We start from the raw sequence: 11725 nt of genomic DNA, 5'->3' as shown, positions 1-11725 counted from the left end.
GATCTCTATCCATTAGGGGGGGTCTATATTAGTACATTAAAGTATTACTACTTTGAATGTACTAATATCAAACCCTTTGCATCGAAAGCTGAAAATAGCGAAGCTGCAGAATATCAAATATTTTCCTTGGGAAAGTATTAGCTGGGCTGTTTCTACAGCTTCGCTATTTCCTCAACTGTGGAGCAAAGGTTACGGACCGGGTTAAGGTAAGTGTGCAAATGAAGGTGAGTGTGCGATAGGGACCTAAGGGTTAGGGAGTGGGTAAGGTGAGTTTGCGATAGGGACTTTAGGGTTAGGGAGCGGGTAAGGTGATTGTACGACAGGGACTTTAGGGTTAGGGAGAGGGCAAGGTGAGTGTGCAGTAGTTATGAACCTTAGGGTTAGGGTTGGGTTTAGGCAAGTGGATAGCTAGTAGTGTATGTATGGTTTAGTGTAGGGTTTTGTGAAGTGTATATATGTGGATTATGTATTTTGGTGTGTTTGTTTTGTGTGTATGTTTGTTATAACAGCAAATTTTTTCCCTGGGAAAAAATTCGCTGTTCTGAGTGTTCGATGTGGTGTTTCAAGTGAAATGGTTCGATATTAGAACATTCGATGTAGTAATACTTCGATGTTCTAATATAGACCAATATTAGGGGCTCACTGTAACCATAGTACTGGCCATTTCAGTGCTGTGTTATGATGATCACATCATTTTCTCAATCTGTGGAAGCCTCTTTTATTCAAAGATTCCTATTACTGATCTGTAGCCATTAGGGGTTAACTCTAACCATAGTACTGGCGATCTCAGTGCTGTGTTATGATGATCACATCATTCTTTCGATCTGTGGGAGCCCGTTTTATTCAAAGAATCCTATTACTGATATCTAGTCATTAGGTGCTCAATCTAACCAACGTATTGGCCATCTGAGTGCCATGTTATGATGACCACATCATTTTCTCACTCTGGGGGTGCACTGTTATTCAAGGAATCCTATTACTGATCTCTAGCCATTAGGGGTCACTCTAAGCATAATACTGGCTGCCTCAGTGCCGTGTTATGATAATCTCATCATTCTCTAGATCTGGTGGGCCCCTTTTTTTCAAGGAATCCTATTACTGATCTCTAGTCATTAGGTTCACTCTAACAATAGTACTGGCGTCTAAGTGCTGTGTTATGACGATGACATCATTCTCTCGATCTGGGGAATCCACATTTATTAAAGGAATCTTATTACTGATCTCTAGTTATTAGGGGCTCACTCTAACCTTAGAATTGGCCATCTGAGTTCTGTGCTATGATGATGACATTCTTCGCTCAATCTGGGGGAGTCCCTTTAATTCAAAGAGTCCTATCACTGATCTCTAGCCATTAGGGGCTCACTCTAACCATAGTATTGGCAGTTTCAGTGTTGTGTTATGATGATACATTATTGTCTCGATCTGGGGGAGTCCCTTTTATTCAAAGATCCTATTATTCATCTCTAGCCATTAGGGGCTCACTCTAACCATAGTATTGGCAGTCTCACTGCTGTGTTCTGATGATCACATCATTCTCTCGATCTGAGGGCGCCTCTTTTATTTTAAGAATCCTATTACTGATCTCTATTCATTAGGGGCTCACTCTAACCATAGTACTGGCAGTCTCAGTGCTGTGTTATGATGATACATTATTCTCTCGATCTGGGGGAGCGCCTTTTATTCAAAGATTTCTATTACTGATCTCTAGTCATTAGCGGCTCACTCTAACCATAGTACTTGCCATGTCAGTGCTGTTATGATCGTTGCTTCATTTTCTTGATCTTTATATTTATTATATTACTGATCTCTAAACATCTCTGGGGGAGCCGCTTTTATTCAACAAATCCGATTACTGATCTCTAGCCATTAGGTTCCCACTCTAACCATAGTATTAGCCATCTCAGTGCTGTGTTATGATGATCACATCATTCTCTTGATCTGGAGGAGCCCCTTTTATTCAAAGAATCCTATTACTGATCTGTAGCGATTAGGGGTCACTCTAACAATAGTAATGGAAGTCTCACTGCTGTGTTATGATGATCACATCATTCTCTCGATTTGTGGGAGCCCCTTTTATTCAAAGATCCTATTACTCATCTCTAGCCATTAGGGGCTCACTCTAACCATAGTATTGGCTGTCTCAGTGCTGTGTTATGATGATCACATCATTCTCTCAATCTGGGGGAGCCCCTTTTACTCAAAGAATCCAATTACTGATCTCTAGCCATTAGGGGCTCACTCTAATGATAGGTTTGGCCATCTCAGTGCTGTGTTATGATGATCATATCATTCTCTCGATCTGGGGATCCTTTTTCATTCAAACAATCCTATTACTGGTTTCTAGCCATTAGGGGCTTACTCTAAACATAGTACTGGCAATCTCAGTGCTGTGTTATGATGATCACATCATTCTCTCAATCTGGGGGAGCCCCTTTTATTCATAGGATCCTATTATGATCTCTAGTTGTTAGGGGCTCTCTCTAACCATAGTACTGGCACTTTCAGTGCTGTGTTATCATGATCACATCATTCTTTTGTTCTGGGGGAGCCCCTTTTATTCATAGAATCCTATTATGATCTCTAGTCATTAGGGGCTCTCTCTAACCATAGTACTGGCACTTTCAGTGCTATGTTATCATGATCACATCATTCTCTTGTTCTGGGACAGCCCCTTTTATTCAAAGAATGCTATTACTGATCTCTAGTCATTAGGGGCCCACTATAACCATAATATTGGCAGTCTCAGTGCTGTGTTATGATGATCACATCATTCTCTCGATCTGGGAGAGCCTTTTTTGTTTTGGGTGAAAACGCTCATCAAACTGCTGCAATTACTGACTGTTTGGATGTTCTTTCAATAAAATTGTGTATTAAGAAAACAAGAAATGGCCCCTTGAAATTATTTTTAGAAGGGATTGATAAGAGTTTTGCTGTTAACATAGGAAAATTGCTCTTCTGCTGGATTGCCTAAAATTGCTCCTGAAAATAGATTTTACTTTGTAAATACAATCATGGTATTTTAACAGTATAGTAAAGAATTATGTTGAATTGTGCTAAATAAATATATGTCTCGGGGTCCTATTACAAGACTGAAGATGCATTCTTTCAAATGCGTCTTGGTCGAACATAAAAGACTGAAAAGGCAAAATATCGAAGCAGCTTTTAAGCAAATTCTTTCCCTGGGAAAGAATTTGCTTGGCTGCTTCCTTTCTTTGACATTTTTGGCACTGCAGTGCAGTCTTGGAGTTGGTATATTTAAGTAGGGGGGGTGGGGGGAAAAGCCCCCTACTTAATGTAATGTTTTGAAGTGTTTTCTTTTTTTTTTGTTGGAACAGCGATTTTTTTTCCCTTGGAAAAAAATCACTGTTCTGACTGTTTGAAATTGTAAGCTTTCGCTTACATAGGGTCGATTAATTACCATTCACTTTTTTTAAGCGTTTGATGATGTAATATAGACCCATATATTACCTTATATCAAAACAAGAACATTTGTACTAAGTGGATAGATGTTTTGATAGTTTCTCTTTGAAGTTTGCTAGTGAAATGTTAACTTGTCTGATGTTAACTGGTAATGAAGTCTAGGTTGCTGGTGCTATTTTTGAGAATGTCTTCTTGCCTTAAGGAAGGTGGGCTTCCTTAGACAGTAATCATATGCTGAGTTTGCACTCAGAATAGATATCAGGTTTCCCCAAACATGAATTGTAATGTTAATGATGGCAACGAAGGGAGTCCATCAACTGACTGTGGGAACTATAGACCCATTAGCCTAACCAGCCTAACCAAGGCCGTGGAAAGAATCATCATGGACCTTATCAACCAGGGCATAGGTGACCTTCAGACTCTTGACCTGACCCAGTTTCATTTTGTCAAAGGTAGAGCTTGCTTATTAAACCTGGTGGACTTCTTTGAAAATATCACCAAAGCCCTGGATGCAGTACATACCACCTATTTTGAGTTAGACAAGCTGTTTTACACAGTTAAGCAAAAAAGTCACGAACATCAATCACAGGTTAAAATGCTGACAATGAGGCACCGACCAGGAATGCAGTAAAACACCATTTAATCCACAGATAACAAAACAGACTGAGCGCTTTCTCCAGGTCTACTGGCTTCTTCAGAGTCAATTTGCTAACATCAACCAGGTTACCTTATATACACCCACTATTCATCAATTAATCAATCAATCAATTAAAATTTGAGTTAATTATAACCTATTAAACTCTTCACTGAAGAGAACCTTGTTGTAGCTGATCAGTAAACTTACAAAATACAAAAATATGTATATATATATGTATATATATCTATATACAAAAATATGTAGGTACAAAATGTATAGGTAAAAATCTATATAATATATGTATAAATATACATTGATTTGTACTCAACATTAAATTTTCTTTTGTAATAACAAATATAAATACTTATTCACCCAAGTTGAATTACATTTAATCTAAGTAAGATAAAACATTTTCAAATAAATGAAGCACGATGCTTTAATACAGGTTTTAATGCAATACATCATTTTAACTCCAGGATACCTTGTGGCATTCAACCTATCTCCCCACTGTTTCTACACAATTCCCAGTGTCACCGTTATTAAACCTGGTGGACTTCTTTGAAAATATCACCAAAGCCCTGGATGCAGTACATACCACCTATTTTGAGTTAGACAAGCTGTTTTACACAGTTCCCCACTCAGGGATCATTCAGAAACTCAAACCAAAAAACAAAAGTGCCCAGGCTGGCAAACATTCAGAAATCCGAGAATTTAAAATTCAAATTAATTTATTGATTAAGCGCTTTCGTCTCCCCATGGAAACTTCATCAGAATAACACAACAACCAAATGTTAAACCTTAAAACATATTAAAACTCCTCCAATTGATTAGACAATGAACGTGATTTAAATAATTAATTAATATGTACGATGTTTGTTTAAAGGGAAGATGTTACAGAGTACTGTGCAAAAATAATATGATGGGTACCTTTAGGAATGATGTTAATTTTTCTTTTAACTGGGAAAGCAGTACATACCACCTATTTTGAGTTAGACAAGCTGTTTTACACAGTTCCCCACTCAGGGATCATTCAGAAACTCAAACCAAAAAACAAAAGTACCCAGGCTGGCAAACATTCAGAAATCCGAGAATTTAAAATTCAAATTAATTTATTGATTAAGCGCTTTCGTCTCCCCATGGAAACTTCATCAGAATAACACAACAACCAAATGTTAAACCTTAAAACATATTAAAACTCCTCCAATTGATTAGACAATGAACGTGATTTAAATAATTAATTAATATGTACGATGTTTGTTTAAAGGGAAGATGTTACAGAGTACTGTGCAAAAATAATATGATGGGTACCTTTAGGAATGGTGTTAATTTTTCTTTTAACTGGGAAAGCAGTACATACCACCTATTTTGAGTTAGACAAGCTGTTTTACACAGTTCCCCACTCAGGGATCATTCAGAAACTCAAACCAAAAAACAAAAGTGCCCAGGCTGGCAAACATTCAGAAATCCGAGAATTTAAAATTCAAATTAATTTATTGATTAAGCGCTTTCGTCTCCCCATGGAAACTTCATCAGAATAACACAACAACCAAATGTTAAACCTTAAAACATATTAAAACTCCTCCAATTGATTAGACAATGAACGTGATTTAAATAATTAATTAATATGTACGATGTTTGTTTAAAGGGAAGATGTTACAGAGTACTGTGCAAAAATAATATGATGGGTACCTTTAGGAATGGTGTTAATTTTTCTTTTAACTGGGAAAGCAGTACATACCACCTATTTTGAGTTAGACAAGCTGTTTTACACAGTTCCCCACTCAGGGATCATTCAGAAACTCAAACCAAAAAACAAAAGTGCCCAGGCTGGCAAAAATTCAGAAATCTGAGAATTTAAAATTCAAATTAATTTATTGATTAAGTGCTTTCGTCTCCCCATGGAAACTTCATCAGAATAACACAACAACCAAATGTTAAACCTTAAAACATATTAAAACTCCTCCAATTGATTAGACAATGAACGTGATTTAAATAATTAATTAATATGTACGATGTTTGTTTAAAGGGAAGATGTTGCAGAGTACTGTGCAAAAATAATATGATTGGTACCTTTAGGAATGGTGTTAATTTTTCTTTTAACTGCACTAATTATTGCAACAATATGATTATTCACTCTTCTGTAGATGTAGAAATTGGTCCATTTTACAATGTGATAATGATCTTAAGTCCCACTTTGAAGTACCCCTATCTTTCACGTTTAAAAACAGACCTAACATTAAGACAATTTTTGAAAGATCGGCAAGAACAGTTTATAATGGTCTTTATAACACTTTCAAATGTGGCTGGTGCAATTAGTGTTTTTACATTGATACAGACGTTAGGGGTGGAATGTTGGCTGGCGTGCAAAAATAGATGAGGAAAAGTAGATACAATTGTTTATCTGAGACGGTTGTTTATCTGGCTAGATGCTGTTCATGTCTGACATTTTATGTCGGAGAAACTAACAATGCTTTGAATAAAAGAATTTACCAGCATATTTACAGCATTGTTAAAAAGGACAATAAAAGTACCCTTGCTAGGCATGTTATCTCTTGTAGGAATTTCATTAAGTTTTCTATTTTAGAGAAAATAATTCTTTATGTTTATCGTGGTGATTGGTAAAACCAATTGATGCATAAAAAAATGCTATGGCAGTTACAGCTGGATGCATCCAATTAACCTGGCCTCAATGAGGCCTTATCTATTACTAGTGAATTGAAGTTTAGAGCATCGAAACTATCATTTTGTTTTATTTTAATACTTGAGTTTATTTCTAGTTTGTTTTCATGGTTTTAAGATAGGTTCTGACAGTTTTACAGAAAATAGTGTGTTTTTTTGGTGGGCTTTAGCTACATTGTAATTGATAGGCTTTTTAAGTGTGGGTGTGTACAAGCTAAGGTTTTTAAATGTTCTTGCCTTATTTGCATGATTTTTTATGGTTTTGAAGATGTCTATGTTTTTAAAATAGACAAAAGCTCTAAACCATTTTCAATAAAGCTTATTCTTTGAGCCAATCTGGCACCTGGTTGTTTGTTTTTGGAATATTTTGGACTTTTTACTATTCAGAGTGGGTTGCTTCATTCAGATTTCTGATATTACAGAAAGAACTGACACAGGCAAATGACTGGTGCCAAAGCCACAGACTAAAACTAAATGCAAAAAAATGCCTCGTTATCCCCTTTGGCAAAGAAGTATCCCCTGCTAGTTATGATATAGATAGCATATTCCTAAGCTCAAACCCAGTGGTGCAACACTTGGGAAGACAGGTTGATAGCAATCTAAACTTTGATCAACATGTGTACATAGTGGTAAGGAAAGCCTTTTACAGCGCGCATCTCATAAATAAGACCAAGGAGGTTATAACTCCACTGTTCCCAACCATTATCAGACAACTAATTGAGTTCACTGCTCCTTTCTGTATGTACCTCACCAGACACCTGCAGCAACTGGACAGATCACAGAGGTTTCTAACCAAGAGCTTCCAGTGCCTGCAAAACATGACCTACATGGAAAGACTGAAAGCCCTGTCACTGTACTCTGTATCATACAGACTGCTGAGAGGTGACCTGTGCCTGGCCTACAGAGCAGTCTCGGACCCTGCCCTAAAGGAAATGCTGCACATCTGCAAGTTAAATGGGACAAGAGTCACTCATTCTGGGGATCTCAACCTAGCCTGTGACATTAACAGAACATGTGAGAGAGACAGATATATCTCCCAGAGATTGCTGCTCCTCTGGAATAAGCTTCCACTTCCTGTAAATCAGAGCTCCTAAATGACCGTATTTAAGTGCAGCCTTGACAATTAGATGGATAACCATAAATTCACCATGAGGGTGGCACCCATGTCCCTTATGGACAGGGGCAGTTGGTGTTAATTGTAAATATGCTCTGCCAACAACAACCACCTAACCATGGTCAATCGGGATACTTGAGTTTTTTACATGGCTAGGCTTGTAAAGGCCCTAGGGTCATTAGCCTAGCAACCTCCTATGAACCTATGAGCCTATGGAGAAACAGCTCCTTAACACCTCAGAGCATTAGTCTTCTGAGCTGAGAAGTGTGATAAGTATAGATAAGGAAAAATGTCAGGGTGTGTATTTCATTTCTAATATGCTTTCATAGTAGAATGAAATCTTGGATGTTCTTCAGTATGTATCTCTTGATTTGCTTCCTATCTAATATTAGTAAATGCTGACAGAGTTAGAAAAGTATTAGAAAAATATAAGAATTGTTCTGAGTAGAAAGTTCTATCATGGAATTTGGAACTTGTGCTTAATATGGAATGTAATACAGAAGCAATCAGGAAATCTTAGCACAATTTGTGCTCTAGTGTTCATTTTCAATTGGTCGGTGGTTGTTCTATGATTGTTACAATAATGTTGCTATTAATGAAAAAAGGTATAAAATACATTAATTCTTGTAACTCTGGGAGATAGGATTGTGATTTCTTAGTCTCCCACTTATATGTCTTTTTCTGTAATAAAAATTTGTTATTCTCTGCTGAACTGTCTTGTGTGAAAGTTATTTGGTACCTTTACAGAGCTTACTGTCAGATGTTCATCCTGTAGTCAGAAATGTAAATGCTGTAATAAAGTCATAAATAAAAATACAGATGCATTTATATTGGTTAGACAACAAGCTAAATGTACATCATCCACCCTATTTGGGGAACAAATATTTTCCAACTGAGTGTTAATATATAGGTAAAGCCAGATTAAAAAACAAGTCCACTGCTTCATGGCAACATATTAAATTGCCATGAAGCAAAGATTGAAAAAAAAAAAACAAACAGCCACCATTTTTTACATTTGCTAAACATGGCTTTGTTAATTAGCTATTGTAAAATTATAATAAAAATGTAAAAAAAAAACATTCAGTTAGCAAAGGTGACTGCACTAGCAGTTAGAAGGACTTGCTGTTTCACTTAACCCCTTGCTAAGCCATGTTTAACGAGGTGTAGAAATAAAGAAAACAAACTACAGTTGAGAGAGAGAGAGAGTGTGTGTGTGTGTGTGTGTGTGTGTGTGTATGTGTGTGTGAGAGAGAGAGAGAGAGAGAGAGAGAGAAACATACCTCTCAACATCTTTGCTCAAGAATTTGGATCAAAGATGCTTTTCATTAACACACATTATCTGAATAATAAAATGTAGAAAGCTGTAATGTCTAACTTTATTGACTAATTGTAATCATCAGAGATTTACCAGCAAATAAAGGATGCAAATCAGGGGTATTTTATAAATCAGGGGTTGTTCTACAAATCAGGGACTGTTGGGGGGAGTTACAATGTTTGCACTTTGTTTTTTTTTTCATTCATTTGGTCACAATGACAGGTGAGGTGTATTCAGTCAAGAAAGTGGCTGCAATGGTTGGGCACATTTGTGAAACTGTGTATATGTTTTATTATATTATATTATACATTTAACTAGGGATTTGGACTCTTATCCCTTTTTTTCATGACTCTGAAGTGAGGCATAGAACCATCATTTATCTGATTAGTGTTCCTGTATTCTGGCTCAACAAATGTACCATTAGGGCTCTTTCCATGATTTTTTGAGTACTTCAATATATACTTGCCTCTCATTTTTTCCCTTTTTTATGTGGCTTACCCTTTTATTTCAGTAAGTGATCCCTTCTCTTTTATTCTGATAATCATTTCTACTCACACCTCTGAAATAGTTCCAGACTGCAATATTTTACTGTATAACTCCCTTCCTTCTGCAGGTTCTATTTTTGCAGGCTGCTCTGCCATAGGTGTATGCCTATATATATTTCTTTAAATTATGTAGGCTATTTTTCTCTCTCTGTATCATCAGCCAATTTTCTATTTTTAGGGCTAACACTATGCCCTGATCTTTGATAGTTCATATACTCTAATGAATGTGTACATTGGATGTTCCTCTCTTTTCCAGGTTAGGCAGATGCATATCTGTAGAGGCTTATTCACTTGGTGCTTCCCTTCTCCATTTTGTTATAGTTGACTGTCAACAGAACTACCTTATCTGCACTGCTTCTATAAATCCTCTTTCACTGTTTTTATGCCATGTGTTAAATCAGGCACTATAGCAACAGTAACAGCTTGCAATTCTAGCTGAGTAAAGGAGTACTGTTTCTTTTCATTATTATTAAACTATATAGACAGTTTGTCTTTTCTATGTATCAACATCATGATCCTCTTGAAAGCACTGTGATTAAAATTTAAAGGTTGCTTAGGATGGGGAAGAGACTTCTACAATGCCGTCACTTTGTTTATTATGGCAACTGCCTATTCTTTTCCTAAGCTTTGTATTCACAATATAAAAGTTGATTCGGGTGGGGAAGGGACTATGCCCGTACGTTGCTTAATGTAGTGATCATTATAATGGTGTTCTCTTTGTCAGGATTCTATTTTCTCCCTGTTACAGACTGATAGTATATTGAAGCATATGGATACCAAACAATGCTTTTGTTCATAATTTGTAGGGGGATATGCATTCTGACAGTAAAAAAGTATGGGGTTTTGCACATATACATTTTATGACATTTCTCACATTATAGCATTCCCTCCAGTAGTGCTCTGGAAGTTTGCACTGGAACTTTCAATGGGTGGAGCCTAAGCTTTTGGATAGAATCACATTATGCCCTCATATTTCAAACAAATGTTCATATCTCTGTAACAACAAAATGAATGTAAATAGCAAACTGTTCAGCATATACTATTTTCGTAGTAGTTAGGTTTTAGGTCTTAAACTTGATTTAAAAGTCACAGTAAACACAGTAATTACTAACTTTGTACATTTTGCAAACATCTCACAGTATCTCACTAACTCTGTACATTTTGCAAACATCTCACAGTATCTCAGCAACCACTGAAGTTACACACATACTGTCAGTAACATTTTCTTCATCCTGCTGAGAGGTTTGATATGAGGCTATGCAGTTCTATCTGTACTACTTGCTTGTCAAAGTATTTAGAAGAACACGACATTTATGATAATATAAATAAATATTATATGAACAACAGTTAATATTTCTTTAGCTGCACTGGACAGAGATCAAATATTATGTAAGCTTTAACATGAAATATTTTAATACTTTGTATGTTACATGGTTTTGTAATTATTAATGCAAGTATTGCTTGATGACTAGCGACATCAGTAGGATGTGACTGTAGAAACACCTGGAGGTGTCTCTCCAGGTGTCTGGAGCATTTCTCCTCAGGCCTCTGCTGAAAATGGGCTGTGTCCCAGTTGGACTTTCATGATAAACAAATGTTAAATAAATAAATTGCTTGACAACTAGAGACATCAGTAGGATGTGACTGCAGAAACACCTGGAGGTGTCACTAGGCTATCATGACTTATCATAACTGTATATCTTGAAACTGTACTAAATACATAGAATTAAGGCAAAGGAAAAAAGGCAGGGTCATGTATGCATGTTACTTCTAAACAGATGGAAAAGATGGTTGACACAGTAAATAGACAAAATCAGAGTCAACTTCTAAAATGCATTTATAATTATATATATATATATATATATATATATATATATATATATATATATATATGGGTCTACCTCGACCCAACAAAATTACGTTTCAGCAAAACTTAATTAGGTGAGCTCTATTTCGTGAAAGTGCATTTTTGCTGAAATGCACTTTCTCGAAAAGTCACCTAAGCAAGCAGCAAT

The sequence above is a fragment of the Protopterus annectens genome, chromosome 16.part0 (genome assembly GCF_019279795.1).
Source record: "Protopterus annectens isolate FY-2018-M chromosome 16.part0, PAN1.0, whole genome shotgun sequence".
Lineage (NCBI taxonomy): Eukaryota > Metazoa > Chordata > Ceratodontiformes > Protopteridae > Protopterus > Protopterus annectens.
The sequence above is the reverse complement of the archived record's forward strand: the minus strand, read 5'-3'. Positions refer to the sequence as shown.